Source organism: Bombyx mori, chromosome 9 (assembly GCF_030269925.1).
Source record: "Bombyx mori chromosome 9, ASM3026992v2".
In the NCBI taxonomy this organism is placed as follows: Eukaryota; Metazoa; Arthropoda; class Insecta; order Lepidoptera; family Bombycidae; genus Bombyx; species Bombyx mori.
In genome coordinates, this window is record NC_085115.1 from 16,089,166 (window position 1) to 16,105,567 (window position 16,402).

A 16,402-nucleotide genomic window follows, 5' to 3' on the forward strand; every position below is an offset into this window, starting at 1 on the left:
CAGAAGCCGGCTTAACGCGCCGGCCACCCCCAACAAACGAGGGACCAGGTTCTGAAAGTGAGCACGGAAGGTCCAACGACTGTCCAGAATGAGGCCGAGATACTTCAACTGCACCCCGACCCCGATACGGACGCCTCCAACCACGATATGGGCATCGACAGGTGGCACTCTCCGGGGCCTGTGAAACCACATGGCCTCGGATTTACTGAGCGCCACGTCGAGGCCCAACCTCCTGATTTTGCCGACGACATGCGCCACCCCAGCGGTGGCAAGACGGGCAGACTCAGCAAAACTCCCTCCCCGGGCCACGACCAACGTGTCGTCTGCGTAACAGATTACGCTCAGGCCCGGGAGGAGGGCACCCCTCAGCACCCAGTCATACCCGATATTCCACAAAAGAGGGCCGAGCACCGACCCCTGTGGAACACCGCGCACGACCGGGAACCGGTGCACGATCCCACCGTGTCCGGTACATGTGACCGATCTGTCTTCCAAGTAGGAACCCACCAGCCGGCGAAGGTAGGGGGGCACTCCGTGTCTTTCTAGCGCCGCCCCTATCACGGACCAGGGCAGGGTGTTAAATGCATTGGCGATATCGAGTGACACCGCCAAAGCCACCCCGCCCCTGGAGATGGCCTCCTTCGAGAGGGCCCGCACGCGAAGGATCGCGTCCACCGTTGACCGGCCCTCTCGGAAGCCATACTGTTCCGCCGACAGATCGGGTCCCACCCCGACCAGATGCTGGATGATGCGGGCCGCCAGAATGCGTTCCAGCAGCTTGCCCACCTCATCCAGCAACACGATGGGACGGTACCCGGCGGCAGTATCCGCCGGGCGCCCCTCCTTTCTCAACAGCACGAGTCTGCCCGTCCTCCACGATGAAGGAAACCGTCCCGACTCGAGGCAAGAGTTGTAAAGCCTCAAGAGTCGGTCCCCTAGGGCACCAAGAGCCAAGGCCCAAACCCGGCCATGGACGCCGTCCGGGCCGGGTGCAGTGTCCTTCGCGCACATTTTGCGCACGGCCACACGGAGCTCCGCCCCCGTTATATGGGGCACCTCAGCAGGGACTTCACCCTCGTATTCCGGCGGCGCGTCCATAGCGGGAGCGACAAATCCCTCCCGCTCCTGCGGGAACAGCGCCGAGACGATGTCCCGCAGCTGCTGAGGCTGGAGACGCTCCGTGATCGGGGGGGCCCATTGGCGCATTTTATTGCGCACCATATGATAGGGCCGCCCCCACGGATCCTCATTCAGCGTCTCCAAGAGACCCTCCATGTGTCGGTCCTTGGCTCTTCTGATGGCCAGCTGCAGCGCTCTCTGCGCGACGCGAAATGCGCCGTGCAGCCGAGCCTCCACTGCCGCGAACGCAACCGGATCGTTGCGCCGCGGCAGGTGGCGGCGGCGATGCCTGGCGCACTCGCGTCTCGCCCGAACGCACTCCACGCGGAGTTGCGCGATTTCAGGCGACCACCAGTACGCCTGGCGATTGGGAAGTCGAGGGCCGATCCGGGGCATCGACACATCACAGATGCGACGCATCGTGTCCCGGAACCACCCCGCCTCGCCCTCGACCTCGACCGGGTGTGGACGCATGGGCGCCCACGCCGCCACTGTAGAGGCTTCCATCAGGAGCTCCTTATTCAGGCGCTTCAATTCCCACCTAGGGAATGATCGAGACGCGTCACGGGGATGGCCCCCGCGGGCGTCCGCGACTGTGGAGCGGGCGGAGAGATCGAACCGAATATATCGGTGATCTGACAGTGTCTCCGCCCCCTCCAAAACCCTCCAGTCGCGGATACGGCGCGCGATGGCCGGGCTCGCAAACGTAACGTCCACAATAGACTCGCCCTGCCACCGCACGCACGTCGCAACCGTACCTCTATTCAATAAACAGAGGCCGGCCGCGTTCGCCCACCTCTCCAGTAGCCTACCACGAGCGTCCGAGCGGGGGGAGCCCCATGCGACAGATTTCGCATTAAGATCCCCCGCAAGAATCACTGGACGGGGAGCGAGGCGGCGAGCAATCGCCCCGATCCCGTCCAGGAAATGTCCGAACTCGACGGTAGGCCTGTTCGGAGAGAAGTACGCCCCGATCACGACGGTCCCTTCCAGCTGCACCGCGACGAACCCTTGACCCCTGGTCACCATCGCCAGGGGGGGGATCGCCGCGTCTCTTCTTATGACTATGGCCGCCAGGCCGCCGTCGTCCCCAAACCAGCAATCATTTGCTGGGGGAACGAAATACGGCTCGGCGACCACAGCCACATCTATGGACCACTCCGCCATGCTCTGAGACAGCATGTCCTGAGCTCTGGCGGAGTGGTTCAGGTTTCCTTGGAGGAAGTGATAGGTGCGGTCCATTACTGTTGGACCACATCCATCGCCCCCTCCCCTTCACCGCTGCCCCCGCTCTCCGGCACCGGCGCCGCAACGGGGATTACAACGTTGGCCAGTGCTCCTCTGGCCAACCTTCTCTTTTGCCGGCGCTTTGATTTCCGGCGCCGGTTTCGTTCGGTGTTATCACCGGACGGAAAACACGCCTTGCCTCCCGCCCGGTGGTTTGCCCTGCGCCCACTTACAGGAATAGTAAGTGTCTATCTGCTGCTTATTTACAACAAGACGGACTATTCGTCTCGTTCTATAACCAGACACATGTACACTTTAAACATTCTCTTTCATTTGGACAAATTCAAATAGTCTGAAAATAAAGCCACTATTAATACCATCAAACGTCTTGAAACCGCTTGAATAAAGCGCTGATGATGGAAAAACTCTGCAATAAATCTACGATTCATACACCCACACCTTACGGCCATCCGTCATTTTTTTATCAGCAAAAAGGGCAATATCTACCTTAGGAAAAATGAGCAGCACCCGCCCTTAACGCCCTTAAGACAACTATTTATCGTTGGGAAAAAAATTGCCATAAATCAGGGAGTATTTTTATCTGGCAATCTTAAAGGTAGGGTAAATAAAGTATCGGACACGTGGATCGGCGATCTATTGTGTTATAAATGGTTTATGGGGTGGTTTCTAGGGGATGTCCGGGCCTTGAAAAGGTTTTTTTTTTATGAAATTGACGCTTGCTATAACTTAATAGATGGATTCATCTTTCGGTTTTTATAACAACAATAATGATATTTACCCGTGCAAAATCAAAAGCATGATGATAAGGTTTAAGGCAATCCGTCGTCATACAGACATAAAGACCGATATACAAACTATTGAAATGAATAAATAACCTGCAAGAGTCGCGAAGCTAGTTTTATTATTTCCTGGATTATTATATCATTTGAAACCTTTTCACGGTGTACCTCCATTTTGTTACCAGTATCCGCTCATTAATCTAACAATGATCCTAAATAATTTGTGTAACCCTTTTCATATAATGAAACTTTACAGCGGTTTCCGTTTCCCGTCGGTACTCGTTTGATACGGCAACTGACAGGGGGTGATGCGCTCAAGCCCTGAACAATGGTTTAACTTAGTGACAAAACATGCTTACTTAAGGTTCTTACCTATTTCGTAGGTACAGGGTGTTCCATTTTGGGTATGCATGAACAATATATTTTTGTATTGCTTCTTGCTTCAAGTAGGCGAAGAAGATTATGACCTACGTGCTGATATATGAATCCACAGACAACAAATACACCTCGAGATATGAAGGCAAAGTATTCAATAAATGGCCGTCAGATGACTGTCGGTAAAAATAAGGAAGATGGTGTTACATAATATGCGTTGCAGCTCACAATATGACCTATTTAATTATAATGTTACTGGTGGTAGGACCTCTCGTGAGTCCGCGCTGGTAGGTACCACCGCCCTGCCTATTTCTGCCATGAAGTAGTAATGCGTTTCGGTTTGAAGGGTGGGGCAGCCGTTGTAACTATACTGAGACCTTAGAACTTATATCTCAAGGTGGGTGGCGCATTTACGTCGTAGATGTCCATGGGCTCCAGTAACCACTTAACATCAGGTGGGCTGTGAGCTAGTCAACCCATCTAAGCAATAAAAAAAAAATATGGACCAATAAAATTTGCGGGTTTTTCTTTTTATACCACGCTATTATTGACAGCCATAGGCAGTTGGTAAGTGAGTCAGTGAGCTCCCAGTATGCGATGCCATGGAACAACCCGAGCGCTTGTAGCATTTTAAGTATTCACTAAAAACTGTCTAGTTTAACGCTAGGCAGTTTGACAACTTGGCTCTGCTCCTGGCATTGCTGAAGTCCACGGGCATTTTTTTTATTGCTTAGATGGGTTGACGAGCTCACAGCCCACCTGTTAAGTGTTAAGTGGTTACTGGAGCCCATAGACATCTACAACGTAAATGCGCCACCCACCTTGAGATATAAGTTCTAAGGTCTCAGTATAGTTACAAAGGCTGCCCCACCCTTCAAACCGAAACGCATTACCGCTTCACGGCAGAAATAGGCAGGGCGGTGGTACCTACCCGTGCGGACTCACAAGAGGTCCTACCACCAGTAAACTCACAAGAGGTCCTACCACCAGTAAGACGAGAATACGGCCCACCTACCATCAGGTGGGCCGTATGCTCGTCTGCCTAGAAGGGCAATAAAAAAAAAGCTAATAGAAAACTATGAAACAATTTTTTTTACTTATATCTTGTAATAGAAATTTCCACAGAAACCCGTTTAAACCAAAAGAAAGAATTTGAAATAATCTAACAAAAAAAAAGGAAACACGAAATACGTCTAATAACATATTTTCTATAAACTCTTTATCTCATAGATATTATTTTAGAACAGCATGTATGTGTAAACTCTGCGGCAAGGCGTTCGCAAGTCCCACTCGAACTAACTTTTTAACGAGACTTCCTCACAATACCTTTATTGAGATGACGGAATTCAACTTCAATGTAGTATCATTACACAATTTTAGGCCAAAAAATATACGGTATATAACGAACGAACTCGCGGAATGTATTTTATGTTTTTATTGGAACGAAGTTCCTTACGGCAGGCTTGGAGGGGATAGGGATTTTACTGCGCGACCGAACTGAAAAAAATGTGATAGTAAAACCGTAAGAAAAAAACCGTGGAAAAAAGTGCGTGGAAAATATCCGTGGAAAAAAGTGCGTGGAATAAAACCGTTAAATGAGACGTGCGCAGGCGCGACAGTCGTATACACAAGCGAGTAGTGTATAGTACCTTTCTCTTTCTCCCTCTTTCTTTTCGTTCTCTCATCCCTTCTCTCTCTATTTTGTAATTGTAATTATTTCTATTTCTATGTAATTTTAAGTTGTCAAACAAAAATAAAGAGACATATTTTGTTATTTTAATTGATAATTTGAATTACGATTTTATTTTTATTTTACGTAATTTATTATTTCCTAAAATACTGAATTTCCTAAATACTTTCCTGTACTTAAATAAAAACTAATCAGCAAAATTTAAGAGAAAAATCAAGAAAACCAACAAAATTGAGCACGATTTTTTTTTTGCAAATTGTGTCGATTCTACATTAGCCGAAGGAACTTCGTTCCTACCTGGTGTCCCACGACACCACATTTATTATCTTTTATTTTGTTAAGATGCATTACTTGTGCGTTGCACTGAACCATTCTATTAAAACAGTAATTCAAACTATTCTTACAGTTTAGCTTCAATGTTATTGTAGTATACTTTTTATGACGTTTTTAAATACTTTACATCTTTCTAATAAATAAATTTGTAAAAGATCTATTGCTGCTGGCATTGTTGAAGTCCATGGGCGACGGTAACCACTCACCATCAGGTGGGCCGTAAGCTCGTTTGCCTACAAGGGCAATAAAAAAAAATTAAAAAAATATGAATGTTGATGCAGAGAGAAAGTATTCATGCCACTTTTTTCGGTATGGTTAGTGAATGCACGGTTTACATTATGGGGTAGCTTATTTAAAATAGGGCATAATTTCGTGGTACCCATAGAATTAAGCTCTTTTTCTTTTTTTGCACCTTATCCCACTAGGTGGGGTCGGTACAGAGAATTTTTCCATTCGACGCTCACTCCTCTCTCTTTCTCATATCGTCATTCATACACTCCATCCATGTCTTCTTCGGTCGACCTCTTCCCCCTCTACCTTGCACTACCATTTCCATACATCACATCCTAATCACATGCATCTTCTTCACACTAGGAGTAGAGACTCCGGTAATCGTACTCGTCGAACTCGGCAAAGAGTTCGACGTGCAACTTAAGCTAAACATCAGCTCGTTGAGTTTCTCGCCGGATCTTCTCAGCGGGTCGCGATTACGATCCGGCAGAAGATTAATTCGCGAAGCAGCTACTCCTGAGTTGTTAAGTCTCCCTTAGAGACGCTTGGGTAGCTGTTAGCAAATTTCTTCTGGTTGAGCCCTTTCTCGCCCACCTACCTGCCTTTGTGAAACTGAAAAGGTCTCCGGGCCACCAGTAAACACTCAATCATAAAAAAGCATCTTCTCTCTGCGCATCCATGTCCATACCGCGCTAACTCATAGAATTAAGCTTTAATATATAATATCAATCAATCAAAGTTTAAGTTTAAGTATATCATATTACTAAACATCTCGACAAAACATTCCCAATAACACCAAAAGCGACAAAACTACTTCACCGCATGCAACTAAATATGATTATGTATCGAAATCCGATAGGTAAAATCAAACGCATCCAGTTAAACGGATATCCGTGCCTATAAGCCTAGATTGCGAGCGGGTTTCAGGGCAGATATCCGGATTTTAATACCCTGTTTCGTATATTGCAAACCTGTTTATCTATAGTAAAATTTGAGGGGTGGAGCTCTATCTGATTTCAGTAACAATTCACGAGCACTACCAGAGATATAGCGAACAGATAGCTTAGCCTAACTCTCACAACAACTCAACTAAAGAATGAATTGAATTAAGTACTAAAGAAATGAATTCACACTGCAATTTAGAACAAACAGGAACAAATTTTAAAAGTGTAACATTTTTTTCGTCTGTGTGTTGCATGTCGCGTGACGGTCGGCCGCGGAGTAGGGATAAAGTGAAAGGCGCTCGTCAGAGCAGCCAAGGCCAATATGGCGGGGCCTATAGTACGCAGCAGCTGACCGTGTAGTGTATAGACTATTACTCATTTGCGCCAGTGCTCCACGCTATTTTGTTTTTGTTTTTGTCAGTGTTTAATGTAAATAACGTGAAAAAAAGTTTCACTTTTACCGTGGTTTCATAAAACCACACAATCCTTTCTTTTTAAATATGAACAAATAAAATAATTATTTCTTTTGTATCTAATTATATGAACCATTTTTATTTGTGAATTAAAATATTATTATCAGCCCTAAATCTGTACAATGATTTATTACGATTCAGCTCCAGCATATCTCAGGTTGTGAAGCAACCCTACTGCACTTCGTTATGAAAAGTATGAGTAATGTAAATTATAAGTAGGAATGGATCTCATGTTGAAGCTTTTATAAAAGCTTGCAATATAATGTTTTTGGGTGCTTCTTGACCAAATACTCCCTCATCGTACAACCTTAAAGCACAATAAACAGACTTACACGTCCAGCAGCGATTAAAATTAAAAGCCAATCTGGAAACGATATAAGCGTTAAAGCTGCAAAGCACATACAGCACTTCCGAGCTTAATTGAAAGCTGTTAACATATTGATTGTATGTTTGTCTGATTGTTCACGGAAATTTGATTGTTCGGAACTAATTGTGTAGCGTTATTGTAGCATTCGATACTTAGTCGCTGTAGCAAATCGGTTTTTTATTGCTTTGAAAATTGTACAAAAAATTTAGAAACACCAGACCAATACTAGTGAAAAATCAACAGGAAAAAAAGAACTAATAAATTGTAGCTCTGATTATTAATGAGTATGTTTTAATGAAAAAATTGTTTAAATTGTACTTAAATTAGCTTCCTATTATTACTTATTTATATAGGCTGTCCATAAAAACTTTATAATAAAAAAAAAGGTAGGAATTCGATTTTCAATTTACAACAATCTGTCGAGCAATATTTAAAGACAAGAATAAAGCAAGATTTGAATAATTCAAAAGTTCAAACGTCATTTGTCAGACGAGCGTAGGTGTGGGGCCATAAAAAGAGCGAGTTACGACTACGACGCGCTAACAGTGTGTTTATTCACCTGAGTTACGCGTTCGTAGGCGTTCTCCAAAATGGAGAATAACGATTTTTCATTTATTTAAGATTATTTTAATTAGGTTGATTTGATTAAAATTGTCCTTTTTGTGGCCAATATTGATCAATATCGAGAACTCATTGAATGTATAATAAAATATATGACCGGAGCTTTTTAAAAATAACTGTTTGTAATTAGGTATTTTATTTTTTAATACATTCGTCTTGTTTAGAATGCTGGTCATACATTAATTAAGGTAATTTTATTTTTTTGTAGTTGCATTCCTAAACGGCATGACGTCCCACCTGATGGTAATACTCACTAATACTCACCGAAGCGTCTAGATATCGCAGCATGAATGCCGCCACTTGCCTTGAGACATGAGGTCATAGTATATGTTGTATAAATAGGCAGCGGTTTGGCCCGGTAGGCAGCGGCTTGGCTCAGTAGGCAGCGGCTTGGCTCTGCCCCTGGCATTGCTGAAGTCCATGGGCTACGGTAACCACTCACGATCAGGTGAGCCGTATGCTCGTCTGCCTACAAGGGCAATAAAAAATATGCTGTCCGGATTGACCTGTTCAGATACAGAAGCTAACTAAAAGAATTCCATTATGATCGTGGCTTTACAAGGGTTATTAATGTAAGCATCATCGAGTACATTGTCGAAACAAAACGAGGATCAGCGCATCCTAATTACGACGCACAATATGGCTCGAAAGGACATAACTTGCCACTAATAAGCGAATTAATTCCAACAACACATTTATTTGTGCTCTGAGATACTGCAACGTTGTTTTTGCTACTCTGTGAGTGTACTGTAGGACATAAGTTGGAAGCGTGATACAGTGAACAACTTATGGCCGGTGTTGTGCGAGTCTGTTATGTGAAAAATCGGCCGGTGTTGAAATATATAACTATACTTGAGACCTTAGAACTTGTATCTCAAGGTGGGTGGCGCATTTACGTTGTGGATGTCTATGGGCTTCAGTAACCACTTAACACCAGGTGGGCTGTGAGCTCGTCCACCCATCTAAGCAATAAAAAAAAATGTATAGGTTCCTCTGATAGGACACATGGTGAGCTAACGTTATTAAGATTTGTTATCACTCTTAGACATACGAGCTAACGATTCACCTGTACCGCCATAGATATAGCCTGGTTACTGCCTATAACTATCATGTTGGATATCATTGCGTTTCCACAAATCTTTTCTGCCACGTACCATCCGGCTTTGGAATGAACTCCACGGTGTTTCCCGAGCGCTGACATGACCTTCTTCAAATGAGGCGGAGAGTAATCAATGGTAGGCAGCAGCTTGGCCCTGGCATTGCTGACGTTCATGAGCGATGGTAATCGCTTACCATCAGGTGGGCCGTATGCACGTTTGCTTGCAAAGGCAACAAAAATCAGCACTATGCCCGTTTCTGCAGCGAAGCAGTGATGAGATCCGTGTTTCAAGAGTAAAACAGACATTATATCATAAAGTTGAGCCTGCGACCTCTAGTTTCATAATATTATTATATAAAATTATATTTTCATCTACCTATCTCAGTTACTGGTTACGATTACTGGTGGTAGGACCTCTTGTGAGTCCACGCAGGTAGGTACCACCGCCTTGCCTATTTCTGCCGTGAAGCAGTAATGCGTTTCGGTCTGAAGGGTGGGGCAGCCGTTGTAACTATACTTGAGACCTTAGAACTTATATCTCAAGGTGGGTGGCGCATTTACGTTGTAGATGTCTATGTGCTCCAGTAACCACTTAACACCAGGTGGGCTGTGAGCTCGTCCACCAATCCAAGCAATAAAAAATAAAAGTCAAAAAATTTATATTGCCAAAGAAAGGCCCATCTGAAACCAAGATTTCGTATCGAATCAATCCTCACTAAATTTTCCAAGTTAATCGCCATACATTTAAGGCCGGCACACACCCCCTACCGCTTAATGGGGCCACTGAGTGGTTTCACGTGTACTCGCACCTTAGAGCTGCGGGGAGCCGGTTAATCCCACTTATAGTTTTTTAGACGTTCAACACGGAAAGCGTACTTTGTATTGCAGTCCTTTAAGAGGATTTTTATTGGAGCGTACTTCGAATGGGGGTCCGAATTTAATTTCAGTGGTGATTTTTATTTTGTTGATTTTTATCCTGTAATCATCCTGTATCATTTTATAGGTTAACGTTACTGTCTTTTTAACCTATAAACGAAAGATGAACTTTTCACCTTACATCACTCGCATGTCTAGCACAGTCCTTGCCTGAAATCAGTGGGTTCCAAAGAGCGTTTCTACTCCATACCATATACCAGCAAGCTCTGGAATCTGTTGCTCTTCCTGATGATAAGCTGCTTTTAGTCAATGTTTTTTAAACGAGCTTTGATAATATTTCTTATTGATAAGCAACAGCAGTGACTTGGCATTGTCGATGTCCAAAAGGAACAGTTAGCATTTATGGTTATATGTACCACTAGCTTTTGCCGGCGACTTCGTCCACGTGGAACAGTTGCTTTGGCATAACGCAAAGTTTTACCCGCGACTTCATTTACGTAAAAAGTGAAAATATTTTTGAATATTAATACAATGTTAAAGAGCTATTTATGGTACCAAAAATCACGCTTTTTAACCGACTTCAAAAGAGCAGGTTATCAATTCGATTACCATTTTTTTATTTATGTTTGTTCACTGATTTCTCAAGAATGCTCGAACCGATTCTGATAATTCTTTTTTCTTTTTTTTGTTCGAAGGGTTGGCCTTCCTCAATAAATGAGCTATCTGACACTGAAAGAATTTTTCAATTCGGACCAGTAGTTCCTGAGATTAGCGCGTTCAAACAAACAAACAAACTCTTCAGCTTTATATGATATTAGTATAGATTTAAGGGAAATTCTAAAGTATACTAACAAATGCTCACAGTCTCCTGACGATATTATTATATTTATGGGTTGGTGATGTATTAAATCAAACTGCACTGTAGCACATACATAATTTAAAGCATAATACAAATCACATATATCATATATAGCAATCATATCGCAATGAAAGATGTTTTGAGGCCTGAAAAAAATCAGAGTTAAAACATTTCTGAGTAAAAAATAGTTTTACGATGAACATATTGTGCTCTATACGTAATATAATTTTATGAAGTATACTCTAAAAAAACGTAACTTCAACATTTGACGTTAGAGACAGTAAAATATTTAAAAAAATCATCAAAATAGCATATAAATTAAATTATTTCTTACGTGTGAATATATAAAAGACGTGTTGTTATTGTTAATTGAAAATTGAGAGAAGACGAAATTACGATATTATTTTTCTTGTATTATGAACGGTTATTTTGACTGCGATAGACATTTTATCCATTGTTTTACTCATTATAGAAATATCTGGTGAGGGTTTTATTCTGTCTATAACAAGACACGCTGACGACATGTCCAACACCACATGGGTTGGTTAAGGTTGCTGCGATCATGAGACTAGATTGAAATGTTACGTGTAAGGTTTGTTGTAAAATAACTAATATAAAATTAATCAAAATTAAGACAATTTTCGGATTGCCAAATAGCAACACTATTGTGGGAACAATGGCAGTAGTTGGGACGAAATATAATAAAAATGGCGGTAGTCTGAAAAAACGCCAGAAATAGCGGTGTATTTTGTAGTGAGCACATATATAAAGATTGTACAAGTGGAGTTACAAATAAAGCAATACAGAATCATTGTGAACTATTGAAATCTGTGTATTTATTTCCTGGCTGTTGGAAGCGAAGTCTACATCTCAGAAATGTGATCTGAAAAATATGAGATAAACTTTTCATTACAATGCCGCTTGCATTGAACACTGCTAAATGTGTTTTGTAGTTTTATACGCATTGTAATTGTATTTACTACGACTAATTTTGTGTGTCTAAAAAAAAAACTCGATCGAGGACATAACAAAAAAACCTTTTGCGTTCATAATGCTGTTATAATAACACAAAAGATGTGGTAGAAAAAATGTCGAACTTCTCGCGATGACAAAATGTCGATTACTTACCATAATAATTCCGGCCTCATATATCTGTCGCGATCCATTTAACTAGCGATCCCAATACTCCACAGTCGGTGCTGCCATCAACTAATTACAATCCCACCAACATGAAAGCGTCCGAGAATAAAATGGAAGGCATAACGAATTATAACTACAAAAAAAATTTGGATCAGAGCGTGTCAAAGAAAATAATGTGTCTTGTATATGTATTTAAATTCAAATAAATCTATTCGCGTCTAGAGACTGTTTGCATTAATCATAATGTAGAATAAAATAATCGATAATTATTTTTAATGTTTACCGAGTTGTAGCTTATTATGTTATGTGAAAACCATTATAGGTTGTATTGTAGCAATGATTAATATTAAATCAATATCGTGAACGGATAAAACAGAATATTATGAATATGTAAAACTGCTTCAGCGTCAGATTTTATATATTGGGCGCTACACAATGTGCAAATTGTAGTCTGGGCCCGACAATTTTAAAAATGGAACGCAATAACGTAGTATTCGCTCGGATATAATTGAAGTCACCTAGTTTTAATTTAGTTGTCGTCTTAGTTAATGTACATAATATATTATATTCAATAAATATCGTATGTATAATATTTATTTTCTTTTCTATTTTAATATTTTTATTTATTTAAGTCATATTTAAAATATTGCTATCGCCTTTAGCTTTATATACAAGAGTTTAATTTTTTATTGCTGGATAAGTGAACGACTTCATGGCTAACCTGGTCATAAGGAGTCCATGGACATCACTACGTGAAGGCTGCTGCCCAATTTGACTCAAGTCTCAATTGCATAGTACAACTTAACAAAAAAATTTTACACAATTATAACAATTTTATAAATGAAAAGGGACTCTTTGTTGAGGATGTCCTCGATCGAGTTGTTTTTTTGGAAACACAGCTACAGAATTAGTCGCTTTCATTATTATAGTATTACAAATAAAATACGTACGTGGGTCACGATTCCGATCCGGTGGTAGATTCTGCGAAGCACTGCTCTTGCTAGGGCTGGGGTTTTTTTTTTTTTTTTTTTTTTTTTTTCTACAGGAGAAAATCGCCGGATCCCCACCCGCGCGGCAGGTGGGGTATGTGGGAGTTGAACCTCACTAAAAACTCCTGCCGCTCACAACCGGCGCCCTACCTCGGACCGGGCCGGAGCCCAGTCGGGGCTATTGAAACGGCGGGACAGGGTTGACGCAGAGCACATTACATCCATCCCACCGTCCCACGGACGCCGGACCGGTGGCCGCCAGCGAAACGACCACCGGTTCCCTCGTTCAGCGGGCCGAGAGCCCGCTTTGATGGCGCCGCGTTACACCTTCCCCCAGAGCGGTCGGGGGAACGCGGTCTACCATCACCCGGCTTCCTATTGCGGGTGAGCGTGCATAGCACGCCACCCCTCGTCTGGGTCCCTCCCCGCACAAAACGGGTGGGACCCCTAGCTCTTAGGGGGCCAGGTCACGGATACGACCCCGGTCCCGACCCCCTGCTCGGCGGCGGCGGGTTTCTGCGTAGTGAGGAGAGCTTTCCCTCACTCGCCCCGCCGCCTCCTTCTGCGAGATGGTGCACTCGCAGAAGTCGAGCATAGCATTCCATGACTCATCGCTGCCAAGCATCGACGCCACGACGCCAGGCAGCGACAAGTCAGGTCCTATCTTTGCGACCAGGACACGGCGCTGCACCTCCCAAGCGGGGCAGACAGCGAGCGTATGCTCCGCCGTGTCCAGGTCGTGTCCACAATGGTGACACCTCGTCGTCGGCTCAGCCCCTATCCGGCGCAGGTACTTCCCGAAGCATCCGTGCCCGGTCAGCACCTGCACCAGACGAAAGGTGAGACGTCCCTCGCCACGATTCACCCAGTCATCAAAGACCGGGTAAACCGCCTCGACGGTCCGTAGCCCCCACGTGGGGTTGGCCAATCGCCTCGACCACGACTCGAGCACGGACCGCCGAGAATGGGCCTTCCGCGCCCGCAGCTCACTCTCGGGGACACGCGCCACGCCCCGAGCACGAAGCTCGCTGCGCCACCGATAGTCGGCAGCGAGCGACTCCGCCTCCAGCTCCCATGGCGGCGTCCCCGCCAAAACACACGCCGCCTCGAAGGAGACGGTGCGATATCCGCGGATGACCCTGATGGCAACGGTGCGCTGCGGCCGGCGCAAGAACCGAGCCATAGTGGCCCGGTTGCGCGGCTCAGCCCACACAGGTGCACCGTACAGGGCCATCGATCGCACCACCCCCGCGTAGAGACGGCGCACAACCTGATCCGGTCCCCCAATATTCGGGAGCAGCCGGCTCAAAGAACCGGCCGTCCCCATCAATCGGGGGACCAGCTCCGCAAAGTGAGCACGAAAGGCCCACCGGCTGTCCAACACGAGGCCGAGGTACTTCAACTGCACCCCGACCCCTATCCGGACGCCTCCAACCACGATGTGGGTGTCAACGGGTGGCGCCCTCCGCGGCCCGTGAAACCACAGAGCCTCGGATTTATTGAGCGCCACGTCGAGACCCAGCCTCCTTATCCTTCCGACGACGAGGGCCACTCCCGCTGTGGCGAGACGGGCAGACTCCCTAAAATCATCCCCCCGGGCCACGACCAACGTGTCGTCCGCGTAACAAATAACGCGGAGGCCCGGGAGGAGGGTGCCCCTCAGCACCCAGTCGTACCCGATATTCCACAAGAGGGGGCCGAGAACCGACCCCTGCGGAACACCACGCACGACCGGAAAACGATGAAGGGTCCCACCGTACCCGGTACATACGACCGACCTGGCCCCCAAATAGGACCCAACCAGCCGGCGGAGGTAGAGGGGCACTCCATGCCTCTCCAGTGCCCCCCCTATCACGGTCCAGGGCAGAGTGTTAAATGCGTTGGCGATGTCAAGAGACACCGCCAGCGCCACCCCACCCCGAGAAACGGCCTCGTCCGAGAGGGACCGCACGCGAAGAATTGCATCCACGGTCGAACGGCCCTCCCGGAAGCCGTACTGCTCCGCCGACAGGTCAGGCCCCACCCCGACCAGGTGCCGAACGATGCGGGCAGCCAGAATACGTTCCAGCAATTTTCCCGCCTCGTCCAGCAGCACGATAGGACGATACCCGGCGGCTGTATCCACCGGGCGCCCCTCCTTCCTCAACAACACAAGTCTACCCGTCCGCCAGAGCGACGGAAACCGTCCCGACTCCAAGCAGCCATTATATAGCTCAAGGAGCCGGTCCCCCAGGGCACCGAGGGCCAAGGCCAATACCCGGCCGTGGACTCCGTCCGGGCCGGGGGCCGTGTCTCTCGCAGTCATCTTGACAACGGCCACCCGGAGCTCTGCCTCGGTAATACGAGGCACCTCAGCAGGAGCTTGGCCGTCGACGGTGTCAGACGGCCCGCCCATAGCGGGAGGGACAAAACCCTCCCGCTCCTGCGGGAACAACGCCGAAACGATGTCCCGCAGCTGCTGGGGCTGGAGACGCTCAGTCATAGAGGGGGCCCACGGGCGCAACTTGCCGCGTACCAATTTGTATGGGCTCCCCCACGGATCCGCTTCGAGCGCCTCCAAGAGTCTCTCCATGTTCTGCTCCTTGGCCCGCCTGATGGCCAGCCGCAGGGCGTCCTTCGCAGCGCGATATTCGCGGTGCAGCCGAGCTTCCTCCTCCGCGAACGCGACGGGCTCGTCGCGCCGCAGGCGGCGGCGACGGCGGTGTCTAGTGCACCTGCGGCTCGCCCGAATGGAGACCGCACGCAGTCTTGCAATTTCGGGCGACCACCAGGGCGACTGTCGCCGTCCAGAGTGCCGAGAGCCGACCCGGGGCATCGAGGCATCACATATGCGGTGCATCGCGCCCCGGAACCATTCGGCCTCGGTTTCCACATCGACAGGTTGTGGGCGCTTGGGCGCCCACGCCGCCACCATAGAGGCCTCCACCAGGAGCTCCCTGTTCAGGAGCTTCAGTGCCCACCTAGGGAATGACCGGGATGAACTCTGCGGGGGGTCAACCCCGCGGGCACCTGCAGCCGGCGTCGGCGCAGGGGCAGAAAGATCGTACCGGATATACCGGTGATCGGACAACGATTCCGCCCCCACCACCACTCTCCAGCCGAGGATGCGCCGTGCGACGGGCGAGCTCGCGAACGTCAAGTCCACGATAGACTCGCCCGTCCACCGCACGCAAGTCGCGATCGAGCCCCTATTAACGATACAGAGACCGACCGCGACCGCCCACTCCTCCAGCAGCCTACCACGAGCGTCCGTGAATGG